The sequence below is a fragment of the Pristiophorus japonicus genome, chromosome 19, assembly GCF_044704955.1.
Source record: "Pristiophorus japonicus isolate sPriJap1 chromosome 19, sPriJap1.hap1, whole genome shotgun sequence".
Lineage (NCBI taxonomy): Eukaryota > Metazoa > Chordata > Chondrichthyes > Pristiophoridae > Pristiophorus > Pristiophorus japonicus.
This window is the reverse complement of record NC_091995.1, coordinates 94,859,134-94,875,173: the sequence shown is the minus strand read 5'-3', so window position 1 is coordinate 94,875,173 and position 16,040 is coordinate 94,859,134.

The following is a 16,040-nucleotide window of genomic DNA, read 5'->3' as shown; positions in this document are numbered from 1 at the left end:
CAATCCGTGCGCTTACTCGGGCAAGCCCCTACCCATTCGCCCACCTATTGGAGGCAACACCCAATCAGGTGCCAGGCACACCGGTTCACCCAATCAAAGGAGCTGCCAGGACCATTGACAGGAATTAAGCAATTCCAAAAGCTAGCAGGTAGGGGGTTGGGATTGAGTTAAAGGGATGTGGTGTTTAATTCCATGCAGACAACTATTTTGTTGTATCCGTAAAACAAATGTAAATCAAATGCCCCCCACCCCCTTATTAAAGGGGCTCTAAAACCGACAATGTAAACAAATTAAATTTTAAACTTTAAACGATCAAATTAAAATGTGGTTCCCGGGGGTGATGAGGCACTCCAGTCCCTCCGGCGCCCACCTCTTGCGGAAGGCCGCGAGCGTACCGGTGGACACCGCGTGCTCCATCTCCAGGGACACCCTGGCTCGGATGTAACCGTGGAAGAGAGGCAGGCTGTCGGGCTGAACGACCCCCTCGACTGCCCGCTGCCTGGACCGGCTGATGGCCCCCTTGGCCAGGCCCAGGAGCAAATTACATGCATGCATATCTGTCAGGATTTCTGTCTCACGAACACGTTCAGCTCGTTTTTGAGTTCTTTTCAAAGTGAAGGAACGTGTAACATCACTTTGTATCCGGTAAATGAGACTGCGCCAGAGGGGGCAGGTAGAGCAGATAATTTACTAACTATAGCACTGTGAATGGTGTGTTTGCGCTTGTGTGAAAGTAGAAAAGAAAGACTTGCATTTATATAGTGCCTTTCACGATCACCAGATCACCTATACGTTTTACAGCCAATGAAGTACTTTTTGGAATAGTCACTGTTGTAATGTAGCAAACGCGGCAGTAAATTTGTGCACCACAAACAGCACTGTGATAATGACCCAGATAATCTGTTTTTAGTGAATTTGAGCGATGGATAAATATTGACCCAGGACACCAGGGAGAACTCCCCTGCTCTTCTTCGAAATATGACTGTGGGATCTTTTACTTTAAAACAAGACCGTTACAGACAAGACCTCGGTTTGAACATCTTGTCCAACAGTGCAGCGTTCCCTCAGCACTGCCCCTCCAACAGTGCGGCGCTCCCTCAGTATTGCCCCTCCGAAAGTGCAGCGCTCCCTCAGTACTGCCCCTCCGACAGTGCAGCGCTCCCTCAGTACTAGCCCTCCGACGGTGTGGCGCTCCCTCAGTACTGCCCTCTGACAGTGCAGCATTCCCTCAGTACTGCCCCTCCAAAAGTGCAGCGCTCCCTCAGTACTACCCCTCCAAAAGTGCGGCGCTCCTTCAATACTGCCCCTACGACAGTGCGGCGCTCCCTCAGTACTGCCCCTCCGACAGTGTGGCGCTCCCTAAGTACTGCCCCCCCGACAGTGCAGCACTCCCTCAGTACTGCCCCTCCAAAAGTGCAGCGCTCCCTCAGTACTACCCCTCCAAAAGTGCGGCGCTCCTTCAATACTGCCCCTACGACAGTGCGGCGCTCCCTCAGTACTGCCCCTCCGACAGTGTGGCGCTCCCTAAGTACTGCCCCCCCGACAGTGCAGCACTCCCTCAGCACTGCCGCTCCGACAGTGCGGCGCTCCCTCAGTACTGCCCTTCTGACAGTGTGGCGCTCCCTCAGTACTGCCCCTCCGACAGTGCGGCACTCCCTCAGTACTGCCCCTCCGACAGTGCGGCACTTCCTCAGTACTGCCCCTCCGACAGTGCGGCGCTCCCTCAGTACTGCCCTTCTGACAGTGTGGCGCTCCCTCAGTACTGCCCCTCCGACAGTGCGGCGCTCCCTCAGTACTGCCTCTCCGACAGTGCGGCGCTTCCTCAGTGCTGCCCCTCCGACAGTGCGGCGCTCCCTCAGTACTGCCCCTCCGACAGTGCAGCGCTCCCTCAGTACTGCCCCTCCGACAGTGCAGCGCTCCCTCAGCACTCCCTCAGCGTAGATTTTGTGCTCACGTCTCCAGAGTGGGGACTTGAACCCACAACCTTCTGACTCAGAGGCTACCCACTGAGCCATGGCTGACAAGCATGAGCACATGTTGAAGGAATGAAACTACCTGTTGATACGTGATTGATTCTAACTGACCTCGGTAGTGACCCAGCATGCCGCTCAGTTGCATCATACCCGTTATCAAAAATTAAACCAGCCAGCGCCACACGGACTGCAGCGGTTCAAGAAGGCGGCTCACCACCACCTTCTCAAGGGCGACTAGGGATGGGTGACAAATGCTGGCCTTACCACTGATGCCAACATTGGAGGAGCTTAGCGATATTGGTGGGTGAGGGTTGTGGGGCTGGAGAAGGTTACAGATATAGAAAAGGGCGAGGTCATAAAGGGATTTAAACATGAGTGTGAGGAGTATAAAATTGAGGCACTCGGGCCTGGAAGTGTGTGTACGATGGTAAGTACTGCAGGGAATCGAATACGTCCAGGGCGATCTCCTGGACTCGTTTCCATCGCCTAGATGGGTCGAAGAGGAATTTTCCCAGATTTCTTTTCTCCAATTGGCCTGGGTTTTTATCTGGCGTTTGCCTCTCTCAGGAGATCGCGTGGCTCCGGTTGGGGTGGAGTGTAGAACGTTTCAGTATAAGGGATGTCGCAGTTGTGTGGGGCGGACAGGTTGGGCCGGGTGCTCTTTACCTGTCCGTCATTGTTCATTGATCATAGGTTTATATGTAACCTTCAGGGCTGCTGACTGAGGGCCGTGTGGCTCTTTGTCGGCCGGCGCGGACACGATGGGCCGAAATGGCCTCCTTCTGCGCTGGAAACTTCTATGTTTCTTTGTAGGTCAGCGAGCACAGGGGGTGATGGGTGAGTGGAACTTGGTGCGAGTTAGGACACGGGGCAGTGAGCACAGGGGGTGATGGGTGAGCGGGACTCGGTGCGAGTTAGAACACGGGGCAGTGAGCACAGGGGGTGATGGGTGAGCGGGACTCGGTGCGAGTTAGGACATGGGGCAGTGAGCACAGGGGGTGATGGGTGAGTGGGACTCGGTGCGAGTTAGGACACGGGTCAGTGAGCACAGGGGGTGATGGGCGAGCGGGACTCGGTGCGAGTTAGGACACGGGGCAGTGAGCACAGGGGGTGATGGGTGAGCGGGACTCGGTGAGAGTTAGGACACAGGGCAGCTGAGTTTCGGATGAGCTAGAGTTTATGGAGGGGGGATGACGGAAGGCCAGCCAGGAGAGCGCTGCAATCATTGAGCCTGGAAAGAACAAAGGTTCGGATGAAGGTTTCAGCAGCAAATGGGCTAAGGCAAGGAGTGGAGACGGGCGATATGACAGAGGAGGAAATAGGTGGTCTTAGGGATGGAGCGGATATGGGGCCGGATGCAGAGCTCACGGTCAAATTGGATGTCAAAGTTGAGAACCCTCTGTTTCAACACGCGACAGTGGCCAGGGAGGGGGATGGAATTGGTGGAATCCTAACTGGCAGGGCACGTTAATCTTAGATTACCAACCAAGTCATTGAGGCCATCTTTGTCTGTTCAAATGATGACACGATCCGAGGAGGTGTTGCTTCTTCCCGAAGCTCGGCACCTGCAACCTGATGTCACAGTGTCACGGGACCGCCTGTAAATACTGACACACCCCCGGGGACCACCTGTAAATACTGACACACTCCCCGGGGACCGTCTGTAAACAGTGACACACTCCCGGGGACCCCCTGTAAATACTCACACACCACCGGGGACCCCCTGTAAATACTGACACACTCCCCGGGGACCGTCTGTAAATACTGACACACCCCCGGGGACCCCCTGTAAATACTGACACACTCCCCGGGGACCGTCTGTAAACAGTGACACACTCCCGGGGACCCCCTGTAAATACTGACACACCCCCGGGGACAGCCTGTAAATACTGACACACCCCCGGGGACCGTCTGTAAACAGTGACACACCCCCGGGGACCACCTGTAAATACTGACACACCCCCGGGGACAGCCTGTAAATACTGACACACTCCCGGGGACCACCTGTAAATACTGACACACTCCCCGGGGACAGCCTGTAAATACTGACACACTCCCGGGGACTCCCTGTAAATACTGACACACCCCCGGGGACAGCCTGTAAATACTGACACACTCCCGGGGACCACCTGTAAATACTGACACACTCCCCGGGGACAGCCTGTAAATACTGACACACTCCCCGGGGACCACCTGTAAATACTGACACACCCCCGGGGACCACCTGTAAATACTGACACACCCCCGGGGACCACCTGTAAATACTGACACACCCCCGGGGACTCCCTGTAAACAGTGACACACTCCCGGGGACCCCCTGTAAATACTCACACACCACCGGGGACCCCCTGTAAATACTGACACACTCCTGGGGACCCCCTGTAAATACTGACACACCCCCGGGGACCCCCTGTAAATACTGACACACTCCCGGGGACCCCCTGTAAATACTGACACACTCCCGGGGACCACCTGTAAATACTGACACACCCCCGGGGACCGTCTGTAAACAGTGACACACTCCCGGGGACCGTCTGTAAACAGTGACACACCCCCGGGGACCGTCTGTAAACAGTGACACACTCCCGGGGACCCCCTGTAAATACTGACACACTCCCGGGGACCCCCTGTAAATACTGACACACTCCCGGGGACCGTCTGTAAACAGTGACACACTCCCGGGGACCCCCTGTAAATACTGACACACCCCCGGGGACCACCTGTAAATACTGACACACCCCCGGGGACCGTCTGTAAACAGTGACACACTCCCGGGGACCCCCTGTAAATACTCACACACCACCGGGGACCACCTGTAAAAACTGACACACCCCCGGGGACCGTCTGTAAACAGTGACACACCCCCGGGGACCGTCTGTAAACAGTGACACACTCCCGGGGACCCCCTGTAAATACTGACACACTCCCCGGGGACAGCCTGTAAATACTGACACACCCCCGGGGACCACCTGTAAAAACTGACACACCCCCGGGGACCGTCTGTAAACAGTGACACACTCCCGGGGACCCCCTGTAAATACTCACACACCACCGGGGACCCCCTGTAAATACTGACACACTCCTGGGGACCCCCTGTAAATACTGACACACCCCCGGGGACCCCCTGTAAATACTGACACACTCCCGGGGACCCCCTGTAAATACTGACACATTCCCGGGGACCCCCTGTAAATACTGACACACTCCCCGGGGACAGCCTGTAAATACTGACACACCCCCGGGGACCCCCTGTAAATACTGATAAACTCCCGGGGACCCCCCGTAAATACTGACACACTCCCGGGGACCCCCCGTAAATAATGACACACTCCCAAAGACCCCTGTAAATACTGACACACGCCCGGGGACCCCCCGTAAATACAGACAGACTCCCGGGGACCCCCTGTAAATACCGACATACTCCTGGGGACCCCCTGTAAATACTGATACACCCCCGGGGACCGTCTGCAAATACTGACACACTCCCCGGGGACCCCCTGTAAATACTGACACACTCCCAGGGACCCCCTATAAACACTGACACACACCCGGGGACCCCCTGTAAATACTGACACACCCACGGGGACCGCCTGTAAATACTGACACACTCCCGGGGACCCCCTGTAAATACTCACACACCACCGGGGACCCCCTGTAAATACTGACACACTCCTGGGGACCCCCTGTAAATACTGACACACCCGCAGGGACCCCCTGTAAATACTGACACACTCCTCGGGGACCCCCTGTAAATACTGACACACCCACGGACCCCCTGTAAACACTGACACACACCCGGGGATCCCCTAAAACACTGACACACTCCTGGGGGACCCCCTGTAAATACTGACACACTCCCGGGGACCCCTTGTAAATACTGACACAATCCTAGGGAACCACTGTAAATACTGACACTCTCCCGGGACACCCTGTAAATACTGACACTCTCCCGGGGACCCCCTGTAAATACTGACACACCCCCGGGGACCGCCTGTAAATACTGACACACTCCCTGGGACCCCCTGTAAATACTCACACACTCCCGGGGACCCTCTGTAAATACTGATACACCCCCGGGGACCCCCTGTAAATACTGACAAACCCCCGGGGACCCCCTGTAAATACTGACACACCCCCGGGGACCCTCTGTAAATACTGACACACCCCCGGGGACCCTCTGTAAATACTGACACACCCCCGGGGACCCTCTGTAAATGCTGACACACTTCCCCGGGACCCCCTGTAAATACCGGCACATTCTCGGGTACCCCCTGTTAATACTGACACATCCCCGGGGACCCCCTGTAAATACTGACATACTCCCGGGGACTCCTTGTAAATACCGACACACTCCCGGGGACCCCGTGCAAACACTGACACACTCCCGGGGACCCCTTGTAAATACCGACACACTCCCGGGGACCCCCTGTAAATACTCACACACCACCGGGGACCCCCTGTAAATACTGACACACTCTCCGGGGACCCCCTGTAAATACACACACACCACCGGGGACCCCCTGTAAATACTGACACACTCCCCAGGGACCCCCTGTAAATACTGACACACTCCGGGGGATCCCCTGTAAATACTGACACACTCCCGGGGAGACCTTGTAAATACTGACACACTCTCCGGGGACCCCCTGTAAGTACTGACACACTCCCGGGGACCACCTGTAAATACTGACACACTCCCGGGGACCCCTTGTAAATACTGACACACTCCCCGGGGACCCCCTAAAACACTGACACACTCCCGGGGGACCCCCTGTAAATACTGACACACTCCCGGGGACCCCCTGTAAATACTGACACACTCCTAGGGAACCCCTGTAAATACTGACACACCCCCGGGGACCCCTTGTAAAACTGACACACCACCGGGGACCCCCTGTAAATACTGACACATTCCCGGGGACCCCCTGTAAATACTGACACACCCCCGGGGACCCCCCGTAAATAATGCCACACTCCTGGCGACTCCCTGTATATACTGACACACCCTCGGGGACCCCCTGTAAATACTGACACACTCCCGGGGACCCCCTTTAAATACTCACACACACCCGGGGACCCCCTGTAAATACTGACACACTCCCGGGGACCCCCTAAAACACTGACACACTCCCGGGGGAACCCCTGTAAATACTGACACACTCCCGGGGACCCCCTGTAAATACTGACACACTCCTGGGGACCCCCTGTAAATACTGACACACCCCCAGGGACCCACTGGAAATACTCACACACTCCCGGGGGCCCCCTGTAAATACTGACACACCCACGGGGACCCCCTGTAAATACTGACACATTCCCGGGGACCCCCTGTAAATACACACACCCTCCCCGGGGACAGCCTTTAATACTGACACACCCCCGGGTACCCACTGTAAATACTGACACACTCCCGGGGGAACCCCTGTAAATACTGACACACACCCAGGGACCCCCTGTAAATACTGACACACTCCCGGGGACCCCTGTAAATACTGACACATCCCCGGGGACCCCCTGTAAATACTGACACACTCCCCGGGGACCCCCTGTTAATACTGACACACTCCCGGGGAGCCCCTGTAAGTACTGACACACTCCCGGGGACCCCCTGTAAATACTGACAGACTCCCGAGTCCCTTTGTAAATACTGGCACACTCCCGGGGACCTCCTGTAAATACTGACACTCTCCCGGGGACCCCCTGTAAATAATCACACACTCTCGGTGACCCCCTGTAAATACTGACGCACTTCCAGGGACCCCCTGTAAATACCGACACACTCCCAGGGACCCCCCATAAATACTGATGATCTTGCAGAGATCCCGCGCAAATTAAAATTTATCATTGCTGTTCGTGGGAGCTTGCTGTGCGCAAATTGTCTGCCGTGTCTCCTACATTCGTGTCAGCTGTGGCTCAGTGGGCAGCACTCTCGCCTCTGAGTCAGAAGGTTGTGAGTTCAAGTCCCACTTTCAGGGACGTGAGCAAAAAAAATCTAGGCTGCCACTCCCAGTGCAGTACTGAGGGAGCGCCGCACTGTCGGAGGGGCAGTGCTGAGGGAGTGCCGCACTGTCGGAGGGGCAGTGCTGAGGGAGCGCCGCACTGTCGAGGTGCAGTACTGAGGGAGCACCGCACTGTTGGAGGGGCTGTCTTTCAGATGAGTCTCTATCTGCTCTCTCATGACACTATTTCGAAGAGGAGCAGGGGAGTTCTCCCCGGTGGCCTGGGACCAATATTTATCCCTCAATCAACATAACAAAAAAAACAGATTATCTGCTCATCACATTGCTGTGTGTGGGAGCTTGCTGTGCGCAAATTGGCTGCCGCGTTTCCCACATTACAACAGTGACTACACTTCAAAAGTACTCCATTGGCTGTAAAGCGTTTGAGATGTCCGGTGGTTGTGAAAGGTGCTATAGAAATGCAAGTGTTTCTTCCTTTACCTTCCAATGCATCCATGTATATCTGCTCATAGTGCAAACCTTGACATTTTGGCACAGAAGGCCATCTGGTGCATTGTACCTGTGTAAAATGCTAACCTCTCATTGAGTGATCTACTCAAACACCTATTTCTCTCGCCCTATTAATTTTTTTCTTAAACTGTTTATCTAATTCCCTCTTAAATTGATTTGGCTTCAAAAGCTCCCTATACTAATGGATTCCACATCCCTCTAACCTCTGCACAAAAATAAATTTCTCGACAAAGTTACAGAGTATTTACAGCCCAGGAACAGGCCACTGGGCCCCACCGCTCCGTGCCGGGGTTTATGCCCCACCGCTCCGTGCCGGGGTTTATGCCCCACCGCTCCGTGCCGGGGTTTATGCCCCACCGCTCCGTGCCGGGGTTTATGCCCCATCGCTCCGTGCCGGGGTTTATGCCCCACCGCTCCGTGCCGGGGTTTATGCCCCACCGCTCCGTGCCGGGGTTTATGTCCCACCGCTCCATGCCGGGGTTTATGCCCCACCGCTCCGTGCCGGGGTTTATGCCCCACACCAGCCCCCTCCCACCCCTCTCCATCTCACCCCATCACCATCTCCTTCTATTCCTTTCTCCCTCATGTGATTATCCAGCTTCCCCTTAAATACATCGATACTATTCGCCTCAACCCCTCCCTGTGGCAGCGAGTTCCACATTCTCACCGCTCTCTGGGTAAAGAAGTTTCTCCTGAATTCCCCATTGGGTTTATTAGTGACTATTTGGATGACGTACTAATTTCGAGTCTTTAAGTGGCTCGTGCACACCGACAAGGCCAGCGAAACATCGCAGGCCAAGGAGGTTTGCGGGTATCATAGAACCATAGAAATTTACAGCACGGAAGGAGGCCATTCGGCCCATCGTGTCTGCGCCGGCCGACAAAGAGCTACCCAGCCTAATCCCACTTTCCAACTCTTGGTCCGTAGCCCTGTTGGTTGGATTTCAGAAGAATGAGAGGTGATCTTTTCGAAATGTATAAAATTATGAGGAGGCTTGACAAGGTGGATGCAGAGAGGATGTTTCCACAGATGGGGGAGACTAGAACTAGAGGGCACGATCTTAGAATATGGGGCCGCCCATTTAAAACTGAGATGAGGAGAAATTTCTTCTCTCGGAGGGTTGTAAATCTGTGGAATTCGCTGCCTCAGAGAGCTGTGGAAGCTGGGACATTGAATAAATTGAAGACAGAGATAGACAGTTTCTTAAATGATAAAGGGATAAGGGGTTATGGAGAGCGGGCGGGGAATTGGAGCTGAGTCCATGATCGGATCAGCCATGATCTTATTAAATGGTGGAGCAGGCTCGAGGGGCCGAATGGCCTACTCCTGTTCCTATTCCTTTTGTTCTTGTGTTCTTATGTTACAGCACTTCAGGTGCACATCCAAGTACTTTTTAAATGTGGTGAGGGTTTCTGCCTCTACCACCCTTTCAGGCAGTGAGTTCCAGACCCCCACCACCCTCTGGGTGAAGAAATTTCCCCTCAAATCCCCTCTAAACCTCCCCCCAATTACTTATGCTGCATGTGAGCCTCCCCCCGCCCATCCTAACACTCAGGTGTTGGGGAGGACCGGTTGATCCGGTGTGAATACGAACGGCCGACATCGGTCCCACCAAGCGTGGGAGCCAGCCCCGAGGTGCAGGCGAGGCTGAGTCATCGTCAGTAGGCTGAGGTTAATGCACTTTAGTCGTCACCTGACATGTGCAAAGCTTTATTACAATAGACCCACGTTATCAGCAAACATCACCTCAACGATAACAAAGAACCAACCAGATACTACAACAACTAGCTACACTCACAGCCCCCCCATGTGGAATCCGACCTGCTTCCATACATGGGCTCCGGTAAAGAAAGACTTGCATTTATATAGCGTCTTTCACGACCACCGGATGTCTCAAAGCGCTTTACAGCCAATGAAGTACTTTTGGAGTGTGGTCACTGTTGTAACGTGGGAAACGCGGCAGCTAATTTGCGCACAGCAAGCTCCCACACACAGCAATGTGATAATGACCAGCTAATGTTTTTTTGTTATGTTGATTGAGGGATAAATATTGGCCCCAGGACACCGGGGATAACTCCCCTGCTCCAGGAAGGAGGCCATTCGGCCCATCAAGCCCGTGCCAGCTCTCTGAAAGAACACTTCCTCTAGTCCCACTGCCCCGCCCTTTCCCCGTAACCCTGCAAATTTCTCTCCTTCAGATACTTATCCAATTCCCTTTAGAAAGCCGCGATTGAGTCTGCCTCCACCACCCTGTCAGGCAGTGCATTCCAGATCCAGATTCAGTGATTCGGTAGGCCCTGAGGTCAGCGATTCAGTAGGCCCTGAGGTCGGTGAGTTGGTAGGCCCTGAGGTCAGCGATTCAGTAGGCCCTGAGGTCGGTGAGTCGGTAGACCCTGAGGTCAGCGATTCAGTAGGCCCGGAGGTCACCTATTCAGTAGGCCCTGAGGTCAGTGAGTTGGTAGGCCCTGAGGTCGGCGAATCGCTCGGCCTTGAGGTTAGCGATTCGCTAGGCCCTGAGGTTGGTGAGTCAGTAGGACCTGAGGTCGACGAGTAGGTAGGCCCTGAGGTCGGGGAGTCAGTAGGTCCTGAGGTAGGTGAGTCAGTAGGCCCGGAGGTCAGTGAGTCGGTAGGCCCTGAGGTCAACGAGTAGGTAGGCCCTGAGGTCGGGGAGTCAGTAGGTCCTGAGGTAGGTGAGTCAGTAGGCCCGGAGGTCAGTGAGTCGGTAGGCCCTGAGGTCGGCGAGTCGGGAGTTCGGAGGCCGGCAGTTCGCAGACCGGGAGGTGGTTGATGTGAGTTGATAAGTAGCTCTCTTTTCTCTATTTTCTCTATTTCTTTTTAAGTAGGTCTGGAGTTCGGGGGCTAAGAGGTCGGAAGTTCGGGGGCCGAGAGGTCGGGAGTTCGGAGGCCGAGAGGTCGGGAGTTCGGAGGCCGACAGGTCAGGAGGCCACAGAGCTCGGTGAGTTCAGGAGGCCACAGAAGTAGGTGAGGTGAGTTAGTAAATCGCTCTCTTTTCTCTATTTTATTGAAGTAGATTTTAAACTTGATAAGGCTAACTAGAGGGATGCAGTGCAGCTCAGCCCCGTGGAGTGCACATCCTGCGGCATGTGGGAAGTCCTGGTTGTGTCGTGCTGCCTACACAACCACGTGTGCAGGAGGTATCTCCAGCTTCAACTGCTCGAGCTCCACATTTCAGAGCTGGAGCAACGGGTGGAGTCAATAAGGTGCATCCGCGAGGCTGAGAATTACGAAGCTAGCACGTTTCAGGTCAGCCCCGCAGCTTAAAGGCGTGCAGGTGAAGGGGAGGTACGTGACCACCAGACGTAGTAAGTGTGCGAGGCAGGTAGGGCTGGAGTTCCCCCGTGAGTCAATTTTGAGTATCGGTGGGGGCGATGGTGCCTCTGGGGAGTGCAGCCAGAGCCAATTCCAAGGCACCACGGGTGGCTCAGCTGCACAGGGGAGAGCGACAAAAAACACAAAAGCCCTAGTGATCGGGGATTCTATAGTTAGGGGAACAGACAGGAGTTTCTGCGGCCGGAGACGTGACTCCCGAATGGTTTTGTGCCTCCCTGGTGCCAGGGTCAAGGATGTCACAGAGCGGACGCAGGGCATCCTGGGGGGGAGGGGAGGGTAAACAGCTGGAGGTCGTGGTCCATATCGGGACCAACGACAGAGGTAAAATAAGGGACGAGGTCCTACAGGCAGAATTCAGGGAGCTAGGAAGAAAATTCAAGGGTAGGGCCTCAAAAGTAGTAACCTCCGGGTTACTCCCGGTGCCACGTGCTAATGAGTATAAGAATAGGAGGATAGAGAGGATGAGCATGTGGCTGGGAAGTTAGTGCAGGAGGGAGGGTTTTAAATTCTTGAGGCATTGGGACCGCTTCTGGGGGAGATGGGACCTGTACAAACCGGACGGGTTGCACTTCAATAGCGCCGGGACCAATATCCTCGCGGGGAGTTTTGCTCGTGCTGTTGGGGAGAGTTTAAACTAGCTTGGCAGGGGGATGGGAACCTGAGAACAAATTCAAAAGGGAAGGAAGTAAAGCAGAAGTTGGATAGCAAGAATCTAGAAAACGAATCTGTAAAACAGAGGAAACAGGGTTTAGTATGTAGTAAGCAAGGAGGTCTTCCTGTGCTGGATGGTATATACTTTAATGCAAGGCCTATAAGGTGGATGAGCTAAGAGCACAGGTAGACACTTGGGAGTATGACATTATAGACATTACAGAAACATGGCTGAAAGAGGGGCAGGTTTGGCAGATCAATATTCCTGGCTACAGGATTTTTAGACAAGATAGGTGCCGTGGGGTAAAAAGTATGGAGGGGTTCCGGTACTGATTAAAGTAACTATTACAGCGGTGAGGAGGGATGATATGTTAGAGGGATCACCAACTGAGGCATATGGATCGAATTGAAAAATAAAAAAGGGGCGATCACACTGCTGGGAGTGTATTATAGACCCCCAAACAGTGGGAGGGAGATAGAGCAGCAAATATATCGGCAAATTGCTGTGAAGTCCAAAAACCATAGTAATAGTAGGGGATTTAAATTATCCAAATATTGATTGGGGACAAATTTAGTGTGAAGGGTATAGAGGGTGCGGAAATCTTGAAATGCATTCAAGAGAACTTTTTTAGTCAGTATGTAGCAAGCCCAACACGAGAGGGGGCGGTCTTGGATTTAGTTTTGGGAATGAAGCTGGGCAGGTTGAAGGGGTATTAGTGGGGGAGCACTTGGGTGCCAGTGACCATAATTCAGTCAGATTCAAGTTGGTTATGGATAAGGACAAGAATAGGCCTGGAATAAAAGTTCCGAATTGGGGAAAAGCTAATTTTGCTAAGTTAAGGAGTGATTTGGCCATAGTGGACTGTGTGGGTAAATCAGTGTCGGAACAGTGGGAGGCATTCAAGGAGGAGATCCGGAAGGCTCAGGCCAAACATGTGCCCTTAAAGAAAAAGGCTGGGAAAAATTATTCTCGAGCCCCCTGGATGTCTAGGGACTTACAGGGGAGAATTAAGAAAAAAAGGGACGCTTATGTCACATATCAATGGCTAAATACTTTAGAATCTTTAGAGGAATATAAAATGTTACGAGGCAAAATTAAAAAGGATATTAGGAATGCTTAGAGAGAACACGAGAAATTCTTGACCAGTAAAATTAAGGAAAACCCTAAGATGTTCAATAAAAATATTAAGAGTAAGAGGGTAACTAAAGAAAGGATAGGGCCCATTAGAGACCATGAGAGTAATCTTTGTGTGGAGGGGGAAGATGTTGGTAGGGTTCTTAACGAATACTTTGCATCTGTTTTCACAAACATAAGAACATAAGAACATAAGAATTAGGAACAGGAGTAGGCCATCTAGCCCCTCGAGCCTGCTCCGCCATTCAACAAGATCATGGTTGATCTGGCCGTGGACTCAGCTCCACTTACCCGCCCGCTCCCCGTAACCCTTAATTCCCTTATTGGTTAAAAATCTATCTATCTGTGACTTGAATACATTCAATGAGCTAGCCTCATCTGCTTCCTTGGGCAGAGAATTCCACAGATTCACAACCCTCTGGGAGAAGAAATTCCTTCTTAACTCGGTTTTAAATTGGCTCCCCCGTATTTTGAGGCTGTGCCCCCTAGTTCTAGTCTCCCCGACCAGTGGAAACAACCTCTCTGCCTCTATCTTGTCTATCCCTTTCATTATTTTAAATGTTTCTATAAGATCACCCCTCATCCTTCTGAACTCCAACGAGTAAAGACCCAGTCTACTCAATCTATCATCATAAGGTAACCCCCTCATCTCCGGAATCAGCCTAGTGAGTCGTCTCTGTACCCCCTCCAAAGCTAGTATATCCTTCCTTAAGTAAGGTGACCAAAACTGCACTCAGTACTCCAGGTGCGGCCTCACCAATACCCTGTACAGTTGCAGCAGGACCTCCCTGCTTTTGTACTCCATCCCTCTCGCAATGAAGGCCAACATTCCATTCGCCTTCCTGATTACCTGCTGCACCTGCAAACTAACTTTTTGGGATTCATGCACAAGGACCCCCAGGTCCCTCTGCACCGCAGCATGTTGTAATTTCTCCCCATTCAAATAATATTCCCTGTTCCTGTTTTTTTTTCCAAGGTGGATGACTGTCATGTATTCAACCAGCATTGTAACCCATGTATAAACTGACCTAAGTTGTACACCGTGAGAACACTGACCACTAGGTGGGAGACACTCCTAACCTGGACCTTCAGGTATAAACGGGGAAGCTCCACCCACCTTCATCACTTGAAGGCTAAGGAATAAAGGACAGGTCGCAGACTGACCTTCTCTCAAGCATGGGCCTCGAGTGCATTTATACTGTGTAGTAAAGACGTATCAATGGCGACAAGAAACTGGGATTTAAACCACGCGAGCATGGCCACTAGCAGAACAGACGAGAGGTACTGTGTTAAGGAATGGTTGGGACAGAGATTCAACATTGTTAAAGCAGCACACAGTTCTCCAGGCAGACAAGGGCAGTCAGGCATGCCCCAACATGTAGTCGAACCCAGAGGGGGAGTTCGACAGAGACAATGGCAAGCTGAACAGCGATTCACGCCATTGCAAGGGACAATGCGGCCAGTAATGGGGCCATCAACACCTGTTAATGGTGCACTCAAGGACAATAACAGAGGCAGTCAGGGACGATCGACTGGCAAGGGACCTTTTGTTTCAAACAGCAGCTCATGCTGGAGGCGTGGAGGCACACACACAGCCGGAGTTTGCAGAGGTGAGCAAAATACCTGCAGAAATTGCAGAAATGGACACTGGGGGAAATCGCTGGAAGCTGAAGTTCAGCGAGTTCATGTGGAGCACATATACAGTTCATATACCAGGACGCCACCGATAATGATGAAAGTGCTCCTCAATGGCATCCCAGTATCAATGGAGTTAGACACGGTTGCCAGCCAGTCCCTGATGGGTATCAAACAGTTCGTAAAGTTGTGGGCATCCAAGGCCAGGAGGCCAAAATTATCACCGATTGACGCACAGCTACGGACTTACACAAAGCAGATCATTCCGGTGCTAGGCAGCGCCATGGTAGTCGTGATCCACAAAGATTCGGAGAACAGGTTGCCACTCTGGATTGTCCCAGGGGACGATCCCGCACTACTGGGGAGGAGTTGGCTTGCTGTCATGAACTGGAAATGGGGCGATGTCAATGCAATTTCCTCTGTGGAGCGAGTATCATGCTCACAGATCCTGGACAAATTTGATTCAGTTTCAACCCGGCATTGGCACTTTCATGGGGACCAAGGTAGTGATTCACATAAACCCGGACGCCAGACCAGTACACCACAAGGCCAGAGTGGTGCCGTACGTGATGCGGGAAAAGATAGAAGGCGAATTGGACCGCCTGTTGAGGGAAGGCATCATCTCGCCAGTCGAATTCAGTGACTGGGCGAGCCCGATTGTGCCGGTGCTCAAGGCGGATGGGTCGGTCAGGATATGTGGTGATTACAAGGCCACCATCAATCGGGTGTCACTCCAAGACCAGTACCCGCTACCGAGAGCAGAGGACCTCTTTGCGACGCTATCCGGTGGCAAACTTTTTTCAAAATTGGACCTGACCTCAGCT